The following is a 9,012-nucleotide window of genomic DNA, read 5'->3' on the forward strand; positions in this document are numbered from 1 at the left end:
CCATCCCATAGACAGAGACAGACACATACAAGACAACTTGCATTTCTCCAAACACACTACGCATCCTTTTATACTTCTGACTTTTTGTACGCGCTGTTCTATCCAGATCAATTCCAACTCACCCTCCAAGACACTGCTCAAATGCTACTGCTGCTTCCCCCAGATCTTATTACACTTATCACTCTGAATTGTAATTGTTTGTTGACATGTGTTACCACCCTAGAATTTGAGCTCAAGGGCAAAAATCATGTTTATCACTGATCCCTATAATAGACATTCAGATGTTTAATTAACATCCTATATAATAAGAGCCTAATATGCTAAGTGTCCGGTCGGCCATTCAACCAATCAAAGCATAATATGCTAATGATATGCTAAGGCTGTTCAACCACTCACTATGACATGCACTGACCACCAGGGGGCAGACACTCCGACTAGTAGGTTAGCTTGCTGCTGGGGTCAGGCCGACTGGGACTGAATGAAATGGGCCGAACACGCCCTGGAGCCCTCCAGCAGTCCCTCCCTGGATGGCCAACCTCCCGCTTCCCTCCCCAGCCCTGATCATGCACCGGTGGGGGTCCCTTGGCCTGGCCTGACCCCTCTCGCAATCCAGGCTGAGTGCATGAATTTCATGCACCGGGCCTCTAGTCCTATCTAATAAAAGAGTTATATGCAAATTGACCATACCTCCTCTAGACCCACCAGCCATGCCCACCAGCCAATCCGGAGTGAGTATGTAAATTAGCCCAACCAAGATGGCTGCAGCCAGAGAGAGAGCAGGAGGCTTGGGTTGCCCCAGCCTTAAGGCTACAATGTTTCAATTATAGAAGATAAATAAATCCCAACAAAAATGGCGGCAGCCAGGGTGCTGGAGAGAGCAGGAGGCTTGAGTTGCCCCCGGCGATGGAGGAATCCAAGCTTCTGCAGCCCTGGCCAGCCTTGGCCTCTGCTCAAGACTACAAAGTTTCAATTATAGGAGATAAATAAATCCCAACAAAAATGGCTGCGGCCACGGAGCGAGCAGGAGGCTTGGCTCCGCTCAAGGCTACAAAGTTTCAATTATAGAAGATAAATAAATCCCAGGTACCTGGGCCTCCCCTTGGGTCGCCGGGGGGCATGGCCAGCCTGCAAACCACCACAGGCCCCTCACCAAGGCCGCCCCACACCCCAAGGAAACCCCCACCCTGATCCGGGACAACCTTCAGGGCAAACCAGCCGGCTCCCACCCGTGCACCAAGCCTCTATCCTATCTAATCCTATCTAATAAAATAATAATATGCAAATGGACCATCACTCCAACACACAATATGGCTGCCCCCACGTGGTCAAAAATGACTGCCCCCATGTGGACACAAGATGGCCACCACAAGATGGCCACCACAAGATGGCCAGCAGGGGAAGGCAGTTGGGAGGGACCAGGTCTGCAAGGGAGGGCAGTTGTGGGCAATCAGGCCAGCAGGGGAGGACAGTTGGGAGGGACCAGGCCTGCAAGGGAGGGCAGTTGGGGGCGATCAAGCCTGCAGCAGAGGGCAGTTAGGGGTGACCAGGCTGGCAGAGGAGGGAAATTGGGGGCGACTGGGCCTGCAGGGAAGGACAGTTGGGGGGGGGACCCAGGCCTGCAGGGGAGAGCAGTTGGGGGGGACCAGGCCTGCAGGGGAGGGCAGTTAGGGGCCAAACAGGCTGGCAGGGGAGTGGTTATAGGGTGATCAGGCTGGCAAGCAGAAGCAGTTAGGGGCAATCAGGAAGGCAGGCAGGCGAGCAGTTGGGTGCCAGCAGTCCTGGATTGTGAGAGGGATGTCCCAGATTGGAGAGGGTGCAGGCTGGGCTGAGGGACACACACACACACACACACACCCCCGTGCACGAATTTTGTGAACTGGGCCTCTAGTTATATATAAATGTTCACTACATAATTCACCAATAAGCCAAATATTTTTCTTTCTTTTTTTTTTAATCCTCACCCAAGGACATGCTTTTTTATTTATTTTAAAGAGAGAGGAAGGAAAAGGGGGAGAGAGAGAAAACATCAATTTGAGAGTGAAACATCCATTGGCTGTCTCTCTCATGCACCTGGACTGGGGAATCAAACCTTGAACTTGGATATGTGCCCTGACCAGAAATCAAACTTGTGACTTTTCTGTGACGGGACGGGACGATGCTCTAACCAACTGAGCCACACAGGCAAGGGCAACCAATTTTTCAAAATACATTAATTAAAACAATGAGGTACAATTTTACAACCAAATTAGCATTAGGATTTTTCCAAAGCAAGAACACCCATTGTTTTTTAAAAGAAAGATTTGGCATAGAAATATTCTTACCATTGGACCCTTTTCCCAGTCCTAGGGTTTTAGACTGAGGAAACAAGCAAGCACAAATATATTCAATGCAGATTATAACATTGGAAGCTTTAGAAATAACCAAAATGTTTAACAAAAGGTAAATGACTAAATCAATCACCTGATCAATAAATCATGTGAAATGTCTAAGCAACTGCTTAAGTTATGACAATGGGAACAGAAAAATGATATCAGCTACCATTTATTGATCATCTCTTTTATTTAAAAAATAGTGCCAGATGTTTTATACATAGTACCCTAATCCTCACAACAATTCAAGGCCAACTATTATCCCAATTTCATAGTTAAGGAAGTCTGCTCAGAGGTTATATAATTTGCCCAAGGTTTTTGAGATCACATTCCAACCCAGATCTATCTAACTCCAAAGTGTGTCAGCTTTTCCCTACATTACATTGCCCATGCTATACAATATTTACAGTATATTAAACTCAAATTATATCTCTACCACACAACTTTATTTTTAAAAATATGGACAACTGCCTGGAAGGAAACAAAAACATCTATTAGAGTGGTGATTAAGGATGAATGTTGTTACAGTAATTATCCTTTTTTTAAAATTAGCAACTTTTTAAAGCAGAATTGATAAACAATAGACTAAACTCATGAGGCAATACAAAAGAAACAATCCCCATTTTTTATTTTTTTACATTTTCATTAAAGACAAAGTAGGTAAAATAAAAACTTAAGAAGGATGTACTCAATTGAAATATCTAAATAATCACATATTAACCCCAAGGTGCTTATTACCAGGATTCAAAATCTAGTCATTATGACTGGATTAGGCAGCATTCTTCCAGAAAAAAAAAAAGGTGAATTTTGAGGAATACTTGAAGAGAAGACATATGGACTGGAGATAGGAATGTTTAAACTGAGAAATCAAGGGCAAAGGAAAAAACAAGTTTTCTTTTTAAGCAATAATGAGAAACAGGGTGAGCGGAAGTTGGTGGAAAGTCTTCAAGGCCAAGCAGATAAGTTTGGGATTAATTTGATAAGCAACAGAGAACCATATTCTTAAATGGGAAGGTGGCATGCTGAAATATGGTCTTTAAAGATCCAAACTTTGTTCCAAGGTACTGCCTTTGGTTACACAGTGTTTCACCAAACAACTGGGGGTGGAGAGGAATAATCCATTATCTTTTATGTGTGCTTTATACATACTCTGGTCAAAAAGAGAAACTGACTAAACAATAAAAATCTATAATAATAAAAGGGTAATATGCTAATTAGACCGGATGTCCTTACAACCTAGCTTCCAAATGAAGCCAGGGCTTCGAGGGAAGCCCGGGTCCCAGGTGCCAGCCAGCGGCCAGAGGGAAGCCTAGGTCCGAGGTGCCAGAGGGAAGCTGGTGCCAGCAGTTGGGGGAAGGAAGGCCTACTCTTGCAAGAATTTCGTGCATCGGGCCTCTAGTCTTCATATAATGGGTGAGTATATTGGGGAGGAAGGCCTTTCAGATATAATGCTTGTGAATATTAAATGCCACTGTACATTTTAATAAGAATCATATAAGTTTAGAGCAAGAAGGATGCTGGAGGTAACCTTTTAGTGACCATCTCTTCATTTTCAAAATGAATTAAACTGATGCTCAACAACTAAATAACTTGCCTAATGTCATATATAGCTAGTAGAATATTCAATATTAAAACTCAGATTTTCTAGGCAGTAAGATATAAAGCTGTGCTGTCCAATATTGTAGCTACTAGCAACATCTGGTTATTTAAATTTAAACTGATTAAGATTAAATAACATTTTTTAAAATTTATAATTGATTTGTAGAGAGACTAAAGGGGGGAGGGAGGGAGAGAGAGAGAGGGAGAGAGAGAGAGAGAGAGAGAGAGAGAGACAGACATTGATTTGTTGTTCCACTTATTTATGCATTCACTGGTTGACTCTTGTATGTGCCCTGATCCGGATCACAACCTTGGTGTATCAGACATCACTCTAACCAAGTGAGCTGCCCTGCCAGGGCCAAAATTAAATACAATTTTAAATTCAGTTCCTCGGAAATAAAATTTTAAATTCAGTTCCTCGGACACGATAGTCACATTTTTGAGCGCTCCATGCTGCACATGGCTACCACATCTGACAGTGCAGAAAAAAGAATAACGTCATTTAGTTTAATGCTGTTTTGTTGATGAGATGCCTTAAGAACTTAACCCTTTTTTCTATCAGTTCGCCTATGGTAAAATTGGTTTCATTATACGTCATTTTCCTTAAAGTCACAGAAGCAATCTATGACTTTAAGTGAGGACTTAGACTTACTGTACTTCCACCACTGTAGAAAGTTTACCTGGACACCAAGATCTAAAGAATAAGCTTCAGAGTCAGACAGACCTAATTTGAATTCTACTTACTAGCAGTGTGATCCTAGACAAATTAACTTCTCCTTGCCCTCACTTGGGGAGGAGAAGGGAAAATCGGGAGATTGTTAATACCTACCTCACAAAGTGTACTTGAAGATAATGTGGGATAACACGAAAAGCCCCTTTACACAAAACTGGCACAAAAAAGACAATAAACACTTCCCTTCTGGGTCCTTTTTTTCCCCTACTCCTCAATATAACCTCCTTGTTAAAAGATACAAACACAATAACTCACCCAAATTAGTATCTTCCTTCCCCTCAAGATAATCCACAGTACCTAATTTTCTTCTGTTCCTGCCAATTTCTTCAAATACTTGCACCTCTCTTCCAGTGTTTCTATTTAGGAATAATGAAATGAAGAATGAATGTAGAGGGAAATGCCTCTAATAAAGTGCAAGAGAATGGAACAAATTGCCCCTCTGTTTTCCATCCTATTTTAAATATGATTATACTGACTGATCAAAGTAAAATATATTATACTGTTCATAAATAATGTAATTCTACACCAATAAAGTCGATTTCACCATCTGTACTAATAACTGGGTATTAAATGAAGAAATAACACTTTCCCCCTAAAGTACTACTTTCCAGGGGGGAAAAAAGGATCTCCAGAATGCTAAACCAGTAGTCAAGGCTTCACAGCTTAATCTAGTGAACTGACAAATTTAACAAAACTAGACTACAGCATATAAAAAACTTCACAACATGCATGTTATCAACCCAGAAAAACAACAAAATTCAACTCAGTTTATAACCAGTGAATTTCTGCCAATTCTATATTTTATTTAGAATGAACAATTCATATTTAGCTACATAAAGTCACATAACTTGCCGTTTCTAATGAGATTACCAATATTACATTCCTAATAACATAAAGAATTAAAGCAGAACTTTTAAACATACGTCTTTAAACTTCCACTAAACAACATTTCTACATATTTTTTAAAACTTTCTTGTTATTTAAAACTGACCATATTAACTTTCAGAGGGGAATAACAAAAGTCCTCTCATCAACAGTCAATAACAGCGTCTCCTTGAAATTATCTGGTAGTCTCTTATTTTACTCCTTAAAGATTACTAAAAAACCACTGATCCCCCTTATAGAATTTAGAATAAGTCATAAATAGGAAGTAGATAACATTGTACTGTCCTTTACAACTCAAATTATGTTTAGTAGACAAAACTAAAAGATGTTTAATATACAAATCACAGAGTTTAATAATCCATGGGGGTTCACATGTATTTAAGAAAATTATTTAGGTTTTTATTACTATCCCACATAAAGTATTTTATACATTAAGAAAAAAAGGCTTCTATGCCTGAACTTATACAACCTAATTGTGTGAGAGTGTATCGTTTTTTTAAAGTCCTTCAATAATAATGAAGTGTACATTGGTCACAGTAGAATAGTTCAAATGAATTTTCCTGAGGCTGCGTTCTGAATACATCTGACCCAGAAAGTATTTTTAGCAAGTGTGTTCAATCAATGCTGGTTTTATGCCTAGCCTAAATTAGAAATTGGTTGTCACAAATTTAAAGTAACAAAGTTACTAGGAACATTTGAAGATATTCAATTAGAACACAAGAAAAAATGTCTGAAACAATTCAATACCCACAAGCTAAGCAGGTTAGAAAATAGGCAATAAGAAAGGCATATCCTCATTCATTACTGCTTTTGAGGAACCTGTGATTTTTCTATCTTAATAAACTTTAAACTGCTCAATTAATATTAAAAACTACAAAATTGTGGCTTTGTGTTTTCAAAATCTTTTGCCAAATGTTTAAAATAGATGAGCTAAATAACAAATATTCCCATGTACAAAAAACAACCCACACGTTTCTCTTCTTATAAACCACCAAGATCGTATTATGGAACCATGCACATGTTTCAGTGCAAAAATGGTAACAAAGGTATGTGTACCATTAAAAAAAAAGAAGAAAAAGAGTTTTTGTGGTAATCGGAGCACGAATTTATTCTGACCAAATATGGTGGGGGTCCACAAAATGATTGCACTCTTTTTCATTATGAGTTAGTAAAGACATTCTGTACAAACACACAAACATTTGCTTACAAAGTCTTTTTTTAATTTATAGGTTGAATTTATATTCATCAAATTCAGATGTAACTGATATACCTATCTCTCTTCCATTAAGCACACTTTGGGCTCTGAATAATCATTTATTTTAAGGTTGTCTCCTCCCCGCTTAAAAAAAAAAGAATAATTAATTTTTTCTCAGGCTCCTTAAGGATCCAAAATCAGGATTTAAAAAAAAAAAAAGGCCAGTCTTCTTTTCTACTTAAATCGTCTTTTACGAGGAGAATACATTGGTTTTCTGCCCTCTCCCCCCACCCCCTCCCCAAACATGTTTTAAACGGTATTGTTTTAACTGGGTCTAAAATCTGGTCACATAAATCTTTCAGTATTCCAATTTCTTGATTCGAAAAGCAGTTGGCATAGTGTATAGGTACAGGTTCTCCCAGAAAAAGGAAGGGCTTGAAAATCCTACAGATCGTCCCGGTACAAGAGTGGTGTCCCTAAATAATGCAACCCCACAAAGTCTCCCATGCTTAAGTTTCTCAGAAACGTGCAAACATAGGTCTGTTCCACTGTAAACTGTCCCATTCCAAGGAACCGCTGGGAAACGCATCGGTACGCTTCTTTAGCTACATCTCAACTTTTTTTGCCCCAACTACGGATTCTTAAACACAAGTATATGCCGGTAGAATCCTGAAACTTAGAACCTTCAACCGCAGGGCGTCCGTCTATGCAGCACGCAAGCAGCGCTCATAGGACCCAACAAAAAAAAAAAAAAAGGGAATCCCACCAGCACTGGAAAACTCAGGTCCTGAAACCTTTCTCAGAGTTAGGTCCCGTGGAACATTCCACCCACACGTCTCCCCCGCCCCTGTCCCGCTCACCTATCACATCTTCCAACTCTTACCCCAGGAGCCCGAGAGCAGAGGTCCCGGGGGAAGGGGGGCCGGGGGAGCATCCTTTTCCCCTTCCGTTTAAATCAACCTCGTACCTCGGGGTGGCCCTACCTGGCTCGTTTCCCAAGGGCCACACTCGCCGCAGGTAACAGCCTCGCGCAGGACGCGCGGGGCCGAGGCCGGCGGAGACCCGAGAGCCTCTTACCTCCGAGTCACAGCCGCGTCCTCTCGGCTGGAGAAGAAGAGCCTCGCGGCCCGGGCGGCGGGGAGAAGCGCGTCCGCGCGCCGCGCCGGGGTCTCCCTCAGCGGCCCCCCAGCACCCGCCGCCGCAGCGGCCGCGCCAGGGCTGGGAGCGGCCGGCACCACCTCATACTGCGGGGCTGCCGCGCGCGGGCCGGCGCCGCCGGGAGAGCGGAGGGCGCGCTCCCACCTCGCAGCGGGGATGACCTAATCCACACCCCCCAAAAGTGCCGTGGGGGAGGGGAGCCCCGGGAGGGGCCCGGGCCCCAACCTCCGACCCTCGGCCACAGCCAAGTTTCTCCCCTCCCCGGCTCAGGCTCGAGTTCCACCCCGGGGACCCAGGAGTCCGGGGAGAACAATGCGGGGGCCGTGAGGAGCGGAAGAGCGCGCGGCGCGGCGTGAGCGAGCGGGTACTCTGGGGCTGCGCTGGTGTGTGCGAATGCGAGAGGCGCTCGGTCCCCCGCCTCCCTCGCCTCCTCCCCCTCTTCCTCCTCCTCCGAGGGCTCCTCCTCCCTCAAGCACACTCCGTCTCCCAGGCCACGGCATAGCAACCGAACATGGCGGCTGCGCAGACGCCGCCAGTCAGCGACCCGGAGCAGCGGCGGCAGCGGCACCAGGCGATCTCGCGAGAGGTGAGGCCAAACCCCTTTCCCGCTAGCGCAGGAGGGAGAGGTTGCACCAGCCTGTGCGCCGGGGGACACGCAGGTGCGAAGGAGGCCGGACCTGAGAGGTCGGGGAGGGAGACTGGGAGGAGGAGGCGGAGTCTGTGGCTCCGCCCCTCGGCCCCGCAGCGATTGGTTACTAGAACATCGACACCCCCCCTGCTGTATCACTGACCTCGGGGACCGGACAGAGGGGCTAGAAACCCAAGTTTTAAAGGGGAAAATCAGACCTTTTGGCCCAGGTCCTCCCAACTGAAGTGCTAACAGAGGATATAGGTTTAGGATGCAGTTTAGAATCATTTCCTATCCTAAATATAGTCTCCAAAACAAAGAATAAACGTTCATTTATGAAACATGTTTGGGTGCCTTCTGTGTGCCAGAATCGTGTGCTTTTAAAAAATGAATTAATTAACTCTCATAACACATACGAATTTGGTGTTATTTTTCCAGGTTTTTT

General features: G+C 43.7%; 1 protein-coding gene across 1 annotated transcript in view; it reads right to left on the reverse strand.

The window, feature by feature from the left end:
- The window catches only part of PTPN4 (protein tyrosine phosphatase non-receptor type 4), a 246,720-nt gene extending 238,878 nt beyond the window's left edge, over positions 1 to 7,842 (reverse strand). The window contains exons 1-2 of the mRNA XM_054723364.1: positions 7,749 to 7,842; positions 4,957 to 5,057 (exon numbers count right to left, since the gene is read on the reverse strand). The gene's annotated coding sequence lies outside the window, so the exon portion shown is untranslated. The remainder of the gene's footprint in view (positions 1 to 4,956; positions 5,058 to 7,748) is intronic.
- Between the last annotated feature and the right edge of the window lie 1,170 nt (positions 7,843 to 9,012).

Source organism: Eptesicus fuscus, chromosome 11 (genome assembly GCF_027574615.1).
Source record: "Eptesicus fuscus isolate TK198812 chromosome 11, DD_ASM_mEF_20220401, whole genome shotgun sequence".
Classification (NCBI taxonomy): Eukaryota; Metazoa; Chordata; class Mammalia; order Chiroptera; family Vespertilionidae; genus Eptesicus; species Eptesicus fuscus.